The sequence below is a fragment of the Symphalangus syndactylus genome, chromosome 1 (assembly GCF_028878055.3).
Source record: "Symphalangus syndactylus isolate Jambi chromosome 1, NHGRI_mSymSyn1-v2.1_pri, whole genome shotgun sequence".
Classification (NCBI taxonomy): domain Eukaryota; kingdom Metazoa; phylum Chordata; class Mammalia; order Primates; family Hylobatidae; genus Symphalangus; species Symphalangus syndactylus.
In genome coordinates this window covers 148,812,648-148,831,641 of record NC_072423.2, presented here as the reverse complement: position 1 = coordinate 148,831,641, position 18,994 = coordinate 148,812,648, and the positions used below count along the sequence as shown (strand labels likewise).

At 40.4% G+C, this 18,994-nt stretch overlaps 1 long non-coding RNA gene and 1 pseudogene across 1 annotated transcript; one reads left to right on the top strand and one right to left on the bottom strand.

The window, feature by feature from the left end:
* LOC129487319 (putative glycosyltransferase ALG1L2) overlaps nt 1-18,994 on the top strand; it is a 115,777-nt pseudogene that overhangs the window by 65,902 nt on the left and 30,881 nt on the right.
* LOC134736460 (uncharacterized) lies at nt 5,585-13,143 on the bottom strand. Its single transcript, XR_010120474.1, has 3 exons — nt 6,820-13,143; nt 6,643-6,724; nt 5,585-5,913 (listed from the first exon to the last, which is right to left on the bottom strand). It is a non-coding gene; the product is annotated as an uncharacterized lncRNA (long non-coding RNA).

Sequence of the window (18,994 nt, the reverse complement as noted above, 5' to 3'; positions counted from 1 at the left end):
CCAGAAAATGCAAAATTACTGTGAAGTCCTTCTATTTGAACAGGAGGAGACTTGGATCTGTAATCATGAGTCCATAGATGGAACATTCTCAGGTTACACTCATGCCATAATTTGAACATTTGAATCAGGAATGCAAGCTCTTTCTCTCTAGTTGAATTGTTGTTGTTGTTGTTGTCCTTCTTCTTCTTTTTAAATTTTGCGGTGATTTACTTTAAGTGGAGTCATTTGCTCTTGAGAAGAAGCATCACCACTAAAGGATGCTTTATTTTATTTCTGAAAGGCATTTGCAGGTAGCTCAGCAGATCTCTTGTGTCATTTTTTGCATCACGCCCTTGTGTGCTTAGCCACATACATGCAGAAATCGGCTAAAATGAAACAAAAGTGCAATAAAATGCTGCTTCTAGATTTAAGTATTAGTTACCCAAAATTATTTCAAAAAATATCCATTTACTCTATGTATGTTCATTTTTTAAAATTTCAACTTACATTAGATACAGTAGGTACATGTGCAGATTTGTTACATGGGAATATTGTATTATGCTGTGGTTTGGAGTATGTATCTCATTACCCTGGTACCAAACATAGTACCAGATAGGTAATTTTTTAACCCAACTCCTCCCTCCACCCTCTAGTAGTTCACAGTGTCTATAATTCCCATATTTATGTCCATGTCTGCTCAATGCTTAGCTCTTATTTATAAGCGAGAACGTGCAGTATTTGGTTTTCTATTCCTATGTTAGTTTCCCAGCTGAATTCAAACTCATTCCCAGATCCCTTATCCTCCTCAATTGATGTACACCGAAGAAAGATCCACCTTCAGGCTGTAAGGTCGTCGTATAATCCTGACCACTCATTTCCCATCATGAGACTGCTGTTCCTTCTCTTTATCCTTTTTGGATGTCTGATACAAACAGCCTCAGGTAAGCTACAAGTCCACCTGAAGGATGATGAGGTGGATGCCCTTGGAGCTGACGTAGGCCAAATTGATTCATCAGCCAAGGATGCACTGAAATATGGAATAACAGGACAGCCACATGGCTGAGAAAATGAACAGCATGTACAACAAATTTCATTTTACAAATCAGGAGAGAGAAGCTTAAAGAAATTTAAAATTTTTTCCCAAGATTACCTTCATCTAGTTGTCATAATACATACCAGACATAACTAACATTTGTGATAGATAACATTAATAGTAGGCATCACAGCACCAATTCATTCCAGTACTGGGACAGAGAAAATATAAGATAAATATGGAACACCTTGTAATGTCAGAAAGTAAGGAAATGCTCAAAAAAAAAAAAAAAAGCATAAAGGCAAAAGAAACCTGAAAGAGCTCCCAATGGCCAAACTTGAACCAACCTAATAAAAGATAAAGTTTTGAGTTATAACCCAAAGGATAAATACCCATGAGTCATATTTGATATGAACAAATAATCAAATCAGTAAGGGACAGCTCTTCATTAATGAATGATTAATAAAGGAAGGGCGATGAGGAAATAGAGCATTAACAGTAAAACACCACACTAATAATTACTACAGGCAAGATCCATTCTTAAACGGTGAAAGTTTAAGCAGAAATAGGATATTTGCATAATTGCAAAGTATCTCCCCCAAGTTATTTAGTACTTTGAAAGAGAAACAGTAGCTATGTAGAGAAAAATCCTAGCAGACACCATATTAACCAAGAGATTAGTTATTTTGTGAAAGCATTTTTCTAAGATTCTGAAAACTACAAAGCGCTCAAAAACAAAATGTTGGGGGTGGTAGGTCAAAGTAACACAAAGGTTAACAGAAAGAGCTCCTGATGGCGAAACCTGGAATAATTGAGTAACAACAAAAAAAGTATCATTGTCTTGGATTATTACCTGATGTATAAAATAATATCCATAAGTTTCCATCGATATAAATAAGTGATTCAATAAGTAAATGAGGAGAAGAGACAAATTTCCCATGCAGAAAAATTGCAAATAACTTATGTAGATACACCACTTCGAGGAAGTGGAGTCTAATTCCCCACACCTTAAGTGTGGCCTAAGCTTAGGGACTTGCTTCCAAAGAGTACAGCTTGGAGCAAGTAACTTCCCTGGAGGAGAAACACTACCTTAGCCAGAGGATCAAGGTTAACATCATCAGAATAGGTTTGAAAATGAAAGTTGTATTAGAAATAATGCTGCAGCAGAGTGCAGCAGGGTGCTTCAGCAAGAGAGGACTGAGCATGCCGCGGTCGGTTTTCCTTAGGGGTATGTGTGGAACTTAAGGCAGAAGCTTAAGGGTAATTTGGACCATATTAGCCACGTAGGTCAAGATAAATACATTTGTGGACATTTTGGTGCCCTGATGTCAGCAAGGGTTGCACAATGAGTTTCATGCATGCATTCCAGAAATGTAGGGGAATTCTAGTTACTTACAAAGCTCTGGGAAAGACGCCAGCTTGAAATAATAGGGAAGTCTAATTACTTCTGAATTCATGTGTTACTGGAAAGGGGTCTGGATTCACACCCCAAGGGAGGATTTTTGGATCTCGCGCAAGAAAATTCAGGGCGAGTCCGTAGAGTAAAGTGAAAGCAAGTTAAGCAAGTTTATTAGGAAAATAAATAAATGAAGGAATGGCTATTCCGTAGACAGAGCAGCCCTCAGGGCTGGTTGCCCATTTTTATGGTTATTTCTTTATTATATGCTAAACAAGAGGTAGATTATTTATGCCACTCCATTATAGACCATATAGGGTAACTTCCTGAGGTTGCCACAGCATTTGTAAACTGTCATGGTGCTGGTGGGAGTGTAGCAGTGAGGACGACCAGAGGTCACTCTCACGAGCATCTTGGTTTTGGTGGGTTTTAGCCGACTTCTTTACTGCAACCTGTTTTATCGGCAAGGTGTTTATGACCTTATCTTGTGCCAATTTCCTGCCTCATCCTGTGAATAATAATGCCTTAACCTCCTGGGAATGCAGCCCAGTAGGTCTCCCACCTCAGACGCTCGAATAGCTGGGACTACAGGTGCATGCTACATGGCCCAGGTAATTTTTAAATTTTTAAAACTTTTTGTAGAGATGGATACTTGGTATATTGCCCAGGCTGTGCTTGAACCCTTGGTTCAAGCAATTCACCTGCCTTGGCCTCCTAAAGTGCTGGAGTTATATGTGTGAGCCACTGTTTTTCCTGGAAGGTGGTCCCTGAGATTGACTGACTATTCCATTTAGAGAGTACTGTGTTGTACACCATAAACACGTACAATTTTTCACTTGTCAATTAACAGATAAATACTGTGAAATACATAAATAAAAGATAGGAAAGACAGTGTTATCTAATGAAAGCCAGTAGAGCCAACAGGCATGGGGCAGAACTTCAGATCAATATATTCCAAAATCTGGCTATTTATGTTAGGAGGAGACCCAATAATCCCCAGGGCTGCCCAAGAATGAACATAGCCTCAGATACAATCACCTAAGTAAAACCCACACAAGACAGAGTTGAGTATTGAAAACTGATTTTTATCACTCTTGTATTCCTCTGTGAGGTCCTACCTGGACATCTTGTCATATACTTCTTCATACTTTGCATCCTTTTTCTTTGAAATGTTTTTCTCAAATTTTGCACATAAAATAATGTATTAAATATATTCCTCATTTCTAGTGTTTATTTTCTATCTCCCTGTTATAATATAAATACCATGAAGGTAGGAATTTTTTATTGCTTTGTTCACTGCTAGGTAAATGTTGACAAAAATGAATGAATGAAAGTTAACATAATCAGTAATTTTCTCTGAGTAGTCAAGCAATATGGGGAGGCAAATCAGAATTCTACCTCATTCGACCGACCGTGAGCAACATGATCACAAATTTGACAATACGCACATGTAACACTTATATTTGGTGTTCCCAGCCTCTCCACTTTCTTCAACCATGACAAAGTGTTACCACTAGGTTTTTTCCCACTAGGGTTCTTTCCTTTCCCTCCCCTCCTCCCAGAGGTTTGTTCTACTACCACTGGACCAGTCCTATGTGCTTGAATCAAGAAGAAAAAGGAAGCAAGAAAAGGAAACAGAAACAGAGGGCTAGAGCTGGGATTTTTCAAAAAATTTGGAGAGAGATGATGGCGAATCTGTGAATACTGAGAAAAATATATGGGAGAACAAAGAAGGTTTTCACTTCATAGTGAAGAAATACAAGTTAGAGACTGAGTTATTTCTAAATTACCAACTGATTTCTAAACTCTTCTGGTAATAGTAGACGATTTTCCTGACGGACAGATACATTGTTCTGACAGAGCATGCTGTGAACCAAGTTCATAGGCACCAAAAATATTCAAAATCCTGTAATAATCCCTGTAGACAGACAGTATAGGAAGCCAGTGCCAGTGAAAAAACAACTGGAGAAGTTAATGTTTGTATCTTTACCTGGATATCCCTACTCATTGTTCATTTGCAAACCTGTGCTGAATTTTCTTTTCTTTTTTTTTTTTTTTTTTTTTTGAGACGGAGTCTCTGTCACCCAGGCTGAAGTGCAGTGGCACGATCTCGGCTCACTGCAAGCTCTGCCTCCTGGGTTCGAGCCATTCTTCTGCCTCAGCCTCCCAAGTAGCTGGGACTACAGGCGCCCGCCACCACACCCAGCTAATTTTGTGTATTTTTAGTAGAGACAGGGTTTCACTGTGTTAGCCAGGATGGTCTCAATCTCTTGACCTCATGATCCACCCTCCTCAACCTCCCGAAGTGCTGGGATTACAGGCGTGAGCCACCGCGCCTGGCCCCTTTGCTGAATTTTCTGTAGTTGCTCATTGATTTAGACCTGACCAATGGTTCTGTTTGTTAGTCATCACAAGGTCAGCCAAACTCTTCTTTTCCATGTGATTGTTTAGGTTTTGGCTGCTTGTTGGCGTATCTCATCTTTCTTTTTGTCCTCAACCTTCCAGAACACCTTGCAGTATTTTCTTTCTCCATCCTCCCACCCCAAACTTGCATTGTGAATTACAGAAAGCAATGGTCATCTCTAAGCTAACTCTCTCACCAGAGCAGGACACAGATGCTTGTAGTGGAGGGAAGGCTTGCTCAGGACACTATGGCTGATTCTGAGACCTGGACAAGAAAAGTGGCCAAGGAAGACACACAATAATCACACCTGCCCCAGGACTCCAGCCTTGCAGCATAAGCCTCTGACCTGCAACTGGAATTCCTACCTCTCAACAGACTTCTGCCTACATCTCCATGTAGGACTGACTACTTTGGGTAGTCTCTCTGGAAAGGTGTGCCTTCCACCTGCACATCCCAACACGGCAATGCTCCCAGCACTCTGCACCCTCAGTAGGTTCCTCCTACTCAGCACGATACCCACTGCAGGGGGTCCCAAGCCCAGCTCTGTCCTCACGTCTCCTCCCCAAACTATAGTAAATTCTTTCATATCCAGTCTCCCTTCCATGCAGATAAAGTGTTGCCAAACCACTGAAAGAAAAATCTTAGACTGCGTGATCTTGGGCAAGTTATTTAACCCAGCTGAGTTTTGGTTTCTACGTCTGAGAAATGGAGTTACTAAACCATAATGGGTTTAAGGATTAAATATGTTATGTGAATAAAATGCTTTGCAAACTTTAAACATAATATAAGTTTAATTATAATTTTCTCCTACCCAGTGCCTTCCCCTTCATGGGAAACATATCTTTCTTTAATCAGTCCTAATGATAATGAATTATGTGGACTTGAGTAATGTTTGCTCTCATTTGGACTAAAGGAGCCATGCTTCAGATCCCGCGCCTGTGTTCCTTGCCGGGTTCCTCCATCAGCTTCTCCGTATTTTACAGCAAACAGTGAAAGCTCTGCAGGGTCCTCTGAAAGGCTCACAGTTCGGTGTTCCGCGCTTCAGACAGATCCCGCCTCTAAGGTAGCAGGGTCTTTCAAAATGGAGTGCCCTAGTGATGCCTGAAAAATGGAAAGATGTTTGTATGAAGCGAAAAGTCTGAGGAGGAAAGCAGTAGAGCTCACCATGCAGATGGAATCTCCACCTTTCCCAGCGAGACACTAACAGCAAGTGGGTTTGATTCCAAGGCCTCAGCCTCTCTTCCCTTCACCATCTCAATCTCCCATAAGTTCCCATTGTTGTTGATATAACTACTGACCAAATCTTCTTTCCTCCCTCGGGAATAAACAGGCGTTAGTTCATGTGTCAGGGGTGCAGTATGATCAATACCTATCGCCTGGTCCATCTCTCCAGGCATCCCTGCTCCCCTACCCCACATGACCTGGCCCAACTCTCACAGTCTGTTAAGACTGAAGCCCTGTTCAGGCAAATTGAAGTCACCGCTGTGATGAGTGGCACCAGGTCTCTGGTCAGGGCAAACACAAAGAATCTTTGTCTCCACCCCAGTTTATACTGATCACATGAGTCAATAGATTTGGTCCTCAAATCATCCAATTCATTGGGGGAAAGCAGAAGAGTAGAAGATAGTGACCTAACAGGACTTTTAACATCATGAAGACACAGCAGACAGTTAAAGAGGAATTTCTTTTACCTTTTCGGTAAGTTATTTTGGGGTGTAGTGATGACCTCTGAGCAGCCCCCTAATCCTTAACCTTCCAACTGTTGTTGACTTAGGGAGAGGAAAAAGCAAAATAATGATAATAAGAAAGGGCCATGATGTTGGTATTTACCGGGTAGTACCTGGAAGATGGCAAAAAGAGCAGTGAGGAAAACGTGGAGTCTCATTGTTAAAGAGCTGAGGTTATTGAAGACCTGATGGAAGAAACAAGAAGACAAAGTTAGACGGCTGAGGTTCTGTCAGAGGGACTTGCAGTGATGTGAAGATTATACAGAGATCAACATCTCACTTCTCCAATATCCTGCTCCTCCGTGACAGCAGTGTCCACCTCTCCTGCTCCCTAATTCCCAGCTGACACTTTCCCTGGTTTTCCTCAACACGTGGGTATGACGCTCTCCTCTGACCATCTTGTAGGAGAATGGTGCAAAGGTGATGTAGAGGTCTGTAGGCAAGTAGTGGGTCAAGAGTCAAGCTGTCATAAAAGTAGAATAAGGAGGGTCCTTCAGAGGTGAGGAAAGTAATTGGAAAAGATTTTGAGGCAAGTTGGCTCGATGTTTCAGACTTCTTAAAAGGATGATTCAGTATGGCAGTTGGTTAGTTACAACCTCCCTGGAGAATCTTCATTAAAGGAAGAAAGAACTGATTAAAAGTTAGTAGAAAGATAAACCCAGGTCAGTCCTAGAATTTGAATGTTGTAATTCGCTTGCGCTTAAATCTATTATTGTTCTAATTTTAAAAAATAACACATATTACAAAATTCCAAATAATAGAGAAATGTAAAAAAAAAAAAAAAAAATGAAGGTAGAAACCCCCATACCTTCTCCCTTCAACTATAACCACCATTTACCATTCAAAGCACTTTAATTCATTCCCCTTGCAAATAAATCGTGTAAATATCTGTCTTAAATTGCAAATACAGGGTCATACTCCACAGCCAGCCCCATTGCATGTTTCTCATATTTAAATATTATCTCAGAGGTTAATATTTGTTCATATGTATTTGCCTCATATTTATATGGCTGTGCATATATCTTTAAAAATGTATCTGCCTACTACTTTGTAAAAATTCCTAGAAATGGAATGTCAACAGCTATGCATATTTCAAGTTTTATTTTTATTCCTTTATTTATTTGTTTTTGAGACGGAGTCTCACTCTGTCGCCCAAGGCTGGAGAACAGTGGTGTGATCTCAGCTCACTGCAAGCTCTGCCTCCCAGGTTCAAGCAGTTCTCCTGCCTCAGCCTCCGGGTAGCTGGGACTACAGGCACATGCCACCACACTCAGCTAATTTTTGTATTTTTAGTAGAGATGGGGTTTCACTATGTTGGCCAGGCTTATCTCGAACTCCTGACTTCGTGATCCACCCACCTCAGCCTCCCAGAATGCTGGGATTAAAGGTGTGAGCCTCCTCACCTGGCCAATTGCCCACTTTAGAAACTGTTCACCCACTTTTTCCCTCTTACTGCAATATATGGAAGTATCTTTTAACTGAATATTCTTACCAATACTAATTATTATCAATTGTTTTAATCTTTGTCAATCATATGAGTGAATATAATATTCCTGTTTGTCTCACCGTACCTTGTAAAAATTGTTTCTGAGAATAAGCTCTTTTCGAATGTTCATTGGTTATTTTTCTTTCTTATTACCTATTTTTCTGCTGGGTCACTCATCTGTACTTACTGATTTCTAAAATTCTGCATATTTAACATCCTTTATCATAGGTATTGCAAGAATTGTTTCTGGCTTGCTTTTTATTTTGTGTTTGCTCATCTAGTAGCCAAAATATGAACAGTGATCACTTTTTATGTAGTTCATGTTTGATTTCCCTAAAAGACATTTGTTTTGTGTGTTTACCTAATTATTTCTGTGTTCCTGTTAGTTTTTCAGCCTTGAGATAAAGGCTGTTCTGAAAAGTCATGGCAGGCTTGTCTTCCCAGCAATGACATAGAAACTGCTTCTTGCTGCATCCAGAAGTATAAATTTCCTGAGCCTGCAGAAATGTCATCGCTCGCCATATGCTATCTCATACAAAAGGCCCATGTCTGGGTTCATGTCACATTGTCTTAGAAATCTGAGTCTGTACAGTAAAGAAACAAAATTATGCAGGATTCAAAGGAATTCAAAATGCTAGGCCCATCTTGATGCTGGAGGACAGCCAAACATCCTACAGAGAACACACAGCACATTTTGCACACTCACTGCAGGGCAAACACCAACCTTGCCGCGTATCAAATTCCCAGGCATTCCTAGCTCATCCAGTGGATTCCATTCTCCTCTACTCTCCTGTCTCTCCCTGTGCCAGTACCATGCAATTTTAATGAATGTAGCTTCTACCAGTCTTCATCAGAATTCATGGCTACCCTCTACGATTCACTCTTGCAAAATAACTTTTAAATTACTTTATCAAGTTAAAATAATTTCATTGCTTTTTTAACTGACATGAAACTGAAACTATAGGTTTTGTTTAAGAAAAAACTGTTATGTGGACTATTGAGCGTTCTAAGAATAGGATTTTACTTCAAATATTTTTGTCTCATTTTAATATATCTTTTTGGTACTCTTCAAGACGTTTCTTCATATAGATCTAAAACATTTTGTAACTTAATTATAAAAATAACTAACAAATAATTATTTTTATTTGAGTCACATTCTTCTTTCATTGTATTTTATAATTGGCTACTGTTTGCTAGAAAAAGCTATCGATTTTGTATATTGAATTTATCACTAGCCTACAGGTTGAACTCTTACTGGTTTTGATTTTTTTGTGATTACTTCTCAACAGTTTTTCAATCACAAAATCGTGTATTTGTAAATAATTAGCATTTTGACTCCTCATCTAAGTGCCTTGATTAACAATTACTAAAGCCTTCAGGGTTCATTTAACACAAACTACTCACTTTACAAATGAAGAAACCATGGGCACATGAGAAATGTCAAAATAGCATTACCCAGTAAGGCTGGTAGATGTCCCTTACGTTTGCAGAACTCTCTGTCAGTTACTACAATGCAAAAATTGCCTCCTTCTCTTCAATTTATTCCACCTTTTCTTTCTTGTCTCCCTAATTCTTCCCTTCTCATGTCAAAGACCAACTTCCTTAATATTCAAAAACCAAACAAGATATCTAGTTTTTTTTAAAAAACAGATGTTTCAGTTGTTTTTCAATACATGTGATTTCTTCTGTAAAAGCCTTTGATTTTTCTTCCCGAACTTGATTGAGAGTTTCAACTCATGCATTAAGCACAAGTTGTAGTTACAGCCCACATGTCCTTGGGGATCAGAAACAAATCTGTCTCTGATGAAGGAATTGGGAGAATTTTAATGACAGCACACACACAAGAAAAAACAGTGCCTCTGTGGCCCTTGCACTGAGCCTACCCCATGTAGGGGTCAAAATTGGGGTGATTTAGTTCAAGTCATGGTTTCCACTTAACAAGTTAGAGCCAGAGAAAATGTACTTTGGATCTAGGAATATAACCTCCTCTGTGATGGGGTTAGATGATCTCCCAAAGTCACTTCTCAGATCTGGAATCTGTGGACCTACAAGCTTCTAAGAGTTGTGCACATGCCACAGGGAAGAGGCAGTGAGATGTGCGTGAGAATAAAATGTTCTACTTGGTTCAACTACATTCCTGCCTAAGAATGAAGAATTAAAAATAGGTGGTCTGGAACATACAGCCCAGTACAAAATCCTCCCTAATCTGCAAAGTGTCAAGCACTCAGTTACCTCCTTTCCCACCTGTGGACAGCAGCGGGGCTTGCTCAACCTCTTCCTCATTCTTAAATGATTGTTTCTGAATGTGCCGCTGATAGCCTGACCATGTTCTGACCACACTGGTGCTAGTGAACCAGAAACACCATTGAGTCAGCAACCTCCAGACTAGCCTCATGTGCCTGGCAGTGGCCCAAGCACAAGCATTAGGTACCCCATTAGCATTTGTAAATGTGTTTTTTTTCTGCAGTGGACTTGGCTATTAAGCAAAAGTTTTAGGAAACGGAGCCTACTAACATGCTGGAGTGCTTAGTAGAGTCACTGCTTCCCAGGAAGGTCATGAGGAAGCTACTTTACCACCAAGTGCTAAGCGGGCACTCAGATGTACCAGCAATGTGAAGGGTGTCAAACAACCATAGCTCTGTCTCTGGACAAGAGGTTACACAAGCGATGGGGAGGCGTCAAACAACCAAAGCACTACCTCTTTGTGAAACTTTAGACAATGGCTGGGCCAGCTCTTCACACTGCAAGTGGGAAGGCTCAGACTGAGAGCTAGAGGACATGGAAAAGATGAGAAGAATGGGAAAGGAACTTTCCACAAAATTGTGGAACTTCATTAGGGTTAAGATGGTAAATAAATGGAGAATGCAAGATCTCTGAGTGGAGAAGTAAGTGAAAAGGAAAGTATAAAATTATAGAAAAAAATATAATAATAAGGAACAACTCATGCTTAAAATATGTCTGGGGGAGACACACCTTGAAACAAAGTGTTTAAATATAACCGGACCCAGGTTTTAACCACTGAATGGGCAGTGGAGTAAAAGAGCATTGCAGAGCAATGTAATTAATTCTTCTGAGAAGAGGCGAGGAGTTTTGGTACCTTCAGTGCTTAGGAGAGTGCCTAGAGAGTACTTTATAAAAATGCATTTGGAATAGATGGATAAAAAAGTTTTTGTTTGGAAACCACAAAAATCATTGAGAATCTTATATTGAAATGTTCATTTTAAAAAATACCCCAATATTTTCTTTTGTCACATTTTTATTTTCTTTTAGTGTGGCTCTAGTGAGAATACTTGCCTATGAATTTTGGGGCAAGTTCCTTCTTATTCCTGGAGCTTAACTTCCTCATCTGGAAAATAACAACCCTGAATTACATGATCTCTAAGATCCTTCCAACTCTGAGATGCTAAGCATTTAAGCCCAGTACTTACTCCTGGGGACACTAAGCACCGATGAATGAGTTCTCAGCAGAAAGCTACCTTCCATAGTAAATAAAAGCCAAATTATCTACTTCCTAAAGCAATTTTCTTTTTTATCCCTCCTGCTAATAACAGGAAGTAAACTATTCAAAATGTAAAATTATCTGCCTTAAGTTGGGGTGGACACCAATCTAACATCCTGACCAGGAAAATAACTTAAAAGAAGGGTAGTGAGATTTTCCTTAATGTGTTTTAAAATGGTAGCTGTAGTACAAAAGTTAAATAGTGAGGAATAAGCAGAATAAATAGACATATTATTTACAATGAGAAAAAAGAAATATATGTATGTGAGAATTTAGCATTTTAAACAATGGAGAAATTTTGGATATTTTAATCAGTAGTATAACAAAACCAAGCATTTGGCAGACAAAAACGAAACTTGATTCCTAACTTACTCCTTACATCAAAAGACACTAATAATAGCACAAGTTTAAATGTAAAAATAACTTGTCAATTAAAATATCTTCATAATCTTGATATAGGGCAGATAAGAATGTCAAATATCCACAAAAGGCTGATGACTTAGACAACATAAAACTTTGCAAATTTCTTTATAAAACACACACACACACAAATTAGGATTGCAAATGAAACTGAGAAAAGGAAATTTGCAATTTATAGGTCAGAAAGAGGTTGATGTCACTTGTTCTTATATCAGTAGGAAATTACAAATCCATAAGAAAAAGAGGAAGATGACAAAAGTAGACAGTGAAATGCATAGACACAGCAGACATAATAGGCTCATGTGCAAATTGCACACTGCTGCCCATCTCTTTCTCTCCTTTCCCTGACTTGCTTGAGAAGGCAAAACAGACTGCTCTGAAAAACTCTCTGGTGGCCAGGCACGGTGGCTTATGCCTGTGATCCCAGCACTTTGGGAGGCCGAGGTGGGCGGATTGCCTGAGCTCAGGAGTTCATGACCAGCCTGGGCAACACGACGAAACCCCACCTGTACTAAAATACAAAAAATTAGCCCGGTGTGGCAGCGTGCGCCTGTAGTCCCAGCCACTCCAGAGGCTGAGGCAGGAGAATTGCTTGAACCCGGGAGGCGGAGGTTACAGTGAGTCGAGATCATGCCGCTGCACTTCTGCCTGGGTGACAGAGCGAGACTCCATCTCAAAAGAAAAAGAAAAAAACTCTCTGGTGTGAAGCAGCCAGATTATCATTACATGTTTTAGAAATACATAAAAACATGAATAAATAACAAAGCCAACCAATCATCTTCAAGGTACTTTCTCACAGTTTAGGTCGGTCCATGAAAATGCCTGGCACAGGCTTTCCCTGAAAGCCTTCCAGCATGAACATGGTCCAGAGAGCTCAGATTTCTAGTTGCTGTCAGATGTCAAGCAAGTCACCTCAGCTCTCTGAACTTGTTTCCTACTCTGTACAAGGAGAAAAATGTCTGTTGCTGGTGTTTTTCAATGATTACAGGAAATAAGAGATATGATCATGCTGTATAACATCTCCAGGTATTTCATGTGGAATATGGTGCAGGTGACTGGAAAGGCATAGAAGAAGTGCAAGCTGGGAAATGCTTGTGCCAGCTCAGCCTACAGATGCCTAAAAATGGCGTTAACAATAATTTTAAGATGTGTATTAATCTTCTCAAGTCAGATTTTCAATAACGGTTTTAAGGAGGTGTTCATCTGTTCTCCTTGAGGCAGATGAAGTGTATAAGCCTGATTATGAGGAAAGAAATAGAAAAAAAATGCAGAACAGATGTAGGAGTTCAAAAAGATAAACATTATGAGACCATTTAAAAATATATAGCACTGTGTATCAATAGAACAATCACGTAAAATTACAAAGAATTATTTGTGCAAGAAAAAGTTGAATTCAGTTGTAATGGCATCTGTTTAAGAAGAAATTGAAATAAAATTATTAATCCATCAAGTTTTCCATAAAGAACATTTCAAATAAATCTTTGAAATTAAATTCTTAGACCTTTATCTATCCAAAAAGCTCCGATATCCTGAATGATTTATTTCCTAAGTTTTTTAGAGAGTCAAGGTATTAATGCAAATACCAAATAAATCAAAACTAGAGATGATGCATTCTTTTTCTGTTGCATCATTTTTTTTTTTTAGATGGAGTCTCAGTCTGTCACCAGGCTGGTGTGCAGTGGTTCGATCTTGGCTCACTGCAACTTCTGCCTCCTGGGTTCAAGTGATTCTCCTGCCTCCGTTTCCCAGGTAGCTGGAACTACAGGTGCCCGCCACCATGCCCAGCTAATTTTTGTATTTTTAGTAGAGACAGTGTTTCACCATGTTGGCCAGGATGGTCTCGATCTCTTGACCACGTGATCCACCTGCCTTGGCCTCCCAAAGTACTGGGATTACAGGCATGAGTCACCGCGCCCAGGCAGCATCATTCTTAATGTAACCAAAAACTATGGCATTTTATTCATAATAAAGATGTGCTAAACTTATGTGAACTTCATGAGCTCCTCCAACCCCAAGTCAAAATCTTAGAATCCATGCTAGGCTTTTACTCACATCTCTTCCTTCCACTACTGATGGTCACATCATTAAGTGAGAAAGTAAACTGTTATTTATACAATATAGAATATTAGCACTTACATCTGCCGCAGACAGCTCACCACCATTATACATTATACATCTCCAGTGAGTCCTGCCCTTAGGTGTTAGACCTAAACAAGACTAAGACAGGAACTAGCTCAGCCTTCTGCCTAGGCAGCCATGAGCAGGTGGTGTGCACATGAACACTGGACTCGAACTGAAAAGACCTCAGAGGCCATTCAAAATGACACACTGCATGGCTGCCACGTGTATGCCAAGAACAGAGCTAAGAAATTCAACACCGTTACACTTTTTATTCCTCAGACAATCCTGTGAGGTAGGTGCTATTGTTATATAATAACTGTTACCCTTATCCCTCTTTAGAAAATGTGGAAACAGAGGCACAGAGTTATGCAACTTGCTCAGTATCTCAGAGTCAACACATGGCAGAGCTGGGATCTACCGTAATTCTTCACCACATCCCTCCCGAGGCTCTCTTCCTAGGAACTGCATGCTGCCAGGTCAGCCCACTTTGCTGAGTCTCTGAAACTCGGGAAGCTTGCATGGGTTAACCCCTGAGGTCTTTTAAATTCTTCATGAGTAAGTTGACACCCTGCTCCGGCAACTTCCCTCAGAGGCCTAGGGAGGAGCTCAGATCCAGAGTGGAACTTGAGCTGGCAAGAAATCATGGGGCACCAGGGAGTAGCTCCTGGCTGTTTAGCTGTCCCTCTCTGACCACCTCCACCCAGTTTGTATAACAGCAAGACAGTCTTCTGATCCATTCAGGGGCAGGACACTTACCTCACTGCTGTATCCTTGCTTAAAGACAAAAGGAGGCTGTTACACAAAGAGACAGACTGGAAAAACCGGAAAAATAGCCTCCTCTCTGCCTTCCAGTAAGTCTATTTCCAGGATCTAACTTAGCCTCACCCGGAAGGGTTAATTTGCAAAGGATTCTAGGAATTAGAGTCCTGCCATTGGCTTCCCAAGGAGAGACCTTGCTAGGAACAGTGCAGAGTAGTGCAGCGATCGCCCCCCAGCGATGTGTCTCGTAATATCCAGGGGGGGAGAGGGGGGCGATATTATTCCCCGCATCGCGGGGGGCGCCCTTGCCCCACTGCGATGTGGCTCGTAATATCCAGGCAGGGAGAAGGGAGCGATATTACTCCCCCATTTTTCCTACGATCTTTTCTCTGCTGCCACCCTTGGTTCACAACCTGGGACATTGTTTTCCATATTCTAGCAAGATGCCACTACTAAAGTCACAGGGGATATACACCCTGCCATATTATTCATCATATGGTAGGGGAATGTTAATCCTGTTGTCACATGACTCTACACGCTGTGATGTTATTCCAAATATCCTAGCTCTTCATTAATAATAATGTCACAATGTGTGTACACCTTGTGGTGTTATTGTTCTCCTAAGAGGAGGTTACTTTTATTGTCACACGGGGTAGGTTCCCTTTGATAGTATTCATAACATCCTAGAGGGATATCACTGTTTGTGTCACAGGGTTTGTACACCTTGTCAAATTACTCATATTATCCTTATAAGATGTCACTCCTCATATCACGGAGGTGTACACTCTGTGATAGTGTCAACATATTCTAGGGAAATGTTACTTTTCATGTCACAGAGTGTGTACACCTAGTGAAATTATTCATTATAATTTTGTGGGATGTTGCCGCTAATGTCACACGGGGTGTACACACAGTGATGTTACGTGCAATATTCTACAGAAATGTTACCCGTAATTCACAGGTCCTGTACACCCTTTCATATTCTTCATAATAGCCTAGGAAAACATGACTGCTAATGTCACAGGGCGTGTAGACCCTGTTATAAAATTCATAATATCCTAGCGGGAGTTCACTACTAATTTCACAATGCGTGTACACCCTTTGATATTATTCGTATTTCCTGAAGAGATGTTACTACTGATGTCCCAATGCAGGTGCATTCTCTGATATTATTTGTTATATCCTCGGGGGATGTTACTTCTTTTTTTTTTTTTTTTCATTTTAACCTTTTTATTTCTTTTTTTCTGTCTTTTATTAATTTTTTTTGCACACAAAACAACATTTTCTAAAAATACATACAAACAAAAAGATGCATATCAAACATATTAGGAAGGTTGCACACGGGAAGACAGGGAATAGAAATGGGGGGTGGGAATTAAAGAAAACAAATGAGAGAGGGACTTTGTATGGATCAGTGATAATAACTCAATCCTCTATTTGACAAAGAAGAAGGAGAAGGAAGAGGAAGAACAAGCAAGTGGGATAAAGGATCAGAAAGGGAGGAAAATAGAAAAAATTAGAGTATGATTCCAAGGTAGACCTGTTTTGTTGTCGCTGGGTTGGTTGGTTGGTTTGTCTGTTGTATTTTTCATATGTTTCGCCATGTTGGCCAGGCTGGTCTCGAACTCCTAGCCTCAAGTCATCAACCCGCCTCGGCCTCCCAGAGTGCTGGGACTACAGGCGTGAGCCACCACGTCCTGCCCCCACATTGCGTCTGGCCTCCGTGGTAGACCTCCCAGACGGGGCGGCCGGGCAGAGGCGCTCCTCACATCCCAGACGATGGGCGGCCGGGCAGAGGCCCTCCTCACTTCCCAGACGGGGGGGCGGGGAATGTTACTTCTAATGTCACACGGGGTGTACTCCCTGTGTTCTATTTTGTAATATCCTAGGGCAATTTTACTTTTAATGACACACGGGGTGTACACATTGTGATATTATTTGTGATATTCTAGAAAGATGTTACTCCTAATGTCACAGGGGTCTACACCCTTTGATAGTATTCATAATTTCCCAGGGGTCTATACTCCTGTTGGCACAGAGGATAACAACCTGTGACATTCTTCATCATCTTCTAGCTAGATGATACTCCTAATGTCACAGGGGGTGTACACCCCGTGATATTATTCTTACTATTCTAGGAGGATGTTACTCTTAATGTCACAGGTGTGTTCCTTCTGTGATATTATTGAAAATATGCTAGCAGGATATTGCGACTAATGTCTCAATGCCTGTACACCTTGTGATATTATTAGTAATATTCAGAGGGGATGTTACTCCTAATGTTACAGGGGTGTACACCCTTCGATATTATTTGTAATCTTATAGAGAGATATTACTTTAAATATCACAGTGGGTGTACACACAGGTGGTACACCCACTGGGATATTATTTGTAATATATTCAACAGATATCAGTCCTAATATCACAGTGGGTGTACCCCATGTGTGTACACCCTGTGATATTATTTGTAATATCCATGGTAAACATCACTTCTAGTAACCCACAGAGGGTACACCCTGGGATAGTTTTCATAATATCATAGGGTGATATTGCTGCTAATAACACAGTGGGTGTACACCATGTGTCTACACTCTGTGATATTACAGCTTATATCCTAGGGAGATATTCCTTCTAATATCAAAGTGAGTTTACACCCTGTGATATCATTCATAATATCCTAGAAAGATGTTGCTGCTAATATCACAGAGGATGTGCCCCCAGTGACATTATTCATAATATCCCAGGGAGATGTGACTCCTAATGTCACAGGGAGTGTTCACACTGTGATAATATTCGTAATATCCTAAATGGATGTTACTGCTAATGTCACCACACGTGTACATCCTCTATATTTGTTCGTTATATCCTCGGGCGAGGTTACTCCTACTGTCACATGGGGTGCACTCCCTGTGATATTATTCATAATATCCTAGGTGGATGTTACTCCTCGTATAACAGGGGCTGTGCATTTCGTGATATTATTCACAATATCCTAGAAAGATGTTACTCCTCAGGTCACAGGGGATGTACACCCTGTGATATTATTCATACTACCCTTGGGGACGTTAATCCAAATGTCCCAGAAGGTGTACACTCTGTGATATTCCTCGTAATGTGTCAGGGAAATGTATCTAACATCACAGGGCACCTATGTGCACAGGCCCTGTGATGTTATTTGTAATGTTTGTAATGTTCTCGAGGGATGTTAACCCTAATATTCCATATGCTGTTAACCGTGTGTGAACACCTTTGTGATATTCTTCCTAACATACTAGAAGGATGTAACTCCTAATATCACATGGGGTATATGCCATGAGTGTACACATTCTGTGATATTATTCATAACATCGTAGGGCGATGCTACTCCTAATTTTACAAGGTGCGTACATTATCTGTGTACTCTCCCTCTGATGTTATTCGTAATATTCTAGGGGAATGTTACTCCTAATGTCACAGGGATGTACACCCTGTGATGTTATTCATAGTGTACCAGAGGGATATTGGTACTAATGTCACAATGCGTGTACACCTTCTGATATTATTCGTAATATCCTAATGTCACAGGGGGTGTGTTCCGTGTGATATTCTTCCTAACATGCTAGATGGATATTGCTCCTCACGTCACAGGGTGGGTACACCTTGTCACATCATTCATAATATCCTAAAACTACGTTATCCCTCAGGTCACGGGGTGTTCACCCTTTGATATTATGCATCATAGTTTTGTGGGATGTTACTCCTAAAGTCACACGGAGTGTACCCAGAGTCCACACAGTCATATGAGTTGTAATCTTCTATAGAAATGTTACTCATCAATCACAGGGGCTGTACTTCCTGTGATATTATTCGTAATATCCTAGGGGAATGTTGCTACTATTGACACGGGAGTGTACACCCTGTGATATGACTCGTCATATCCTAGCGGGATGTTACTACTAATGTCACAATGCGTGTACACCCAGTGATATTATTTGTAATATCCTAAAGAGATGTGACTACTAAGGTCACAATGCATGTACACCCTCTGATATTATTCGGTATATCCTCAGGGGATGTTACTCCTAATGTCACACGGGGTGTACTCCCTGTCATATTGTTCGTCATATCCAAGGGGGATGTTATTTTTAATGTCACTGGGGGTGTATATCATGCATATTCTACGCTTGTGAT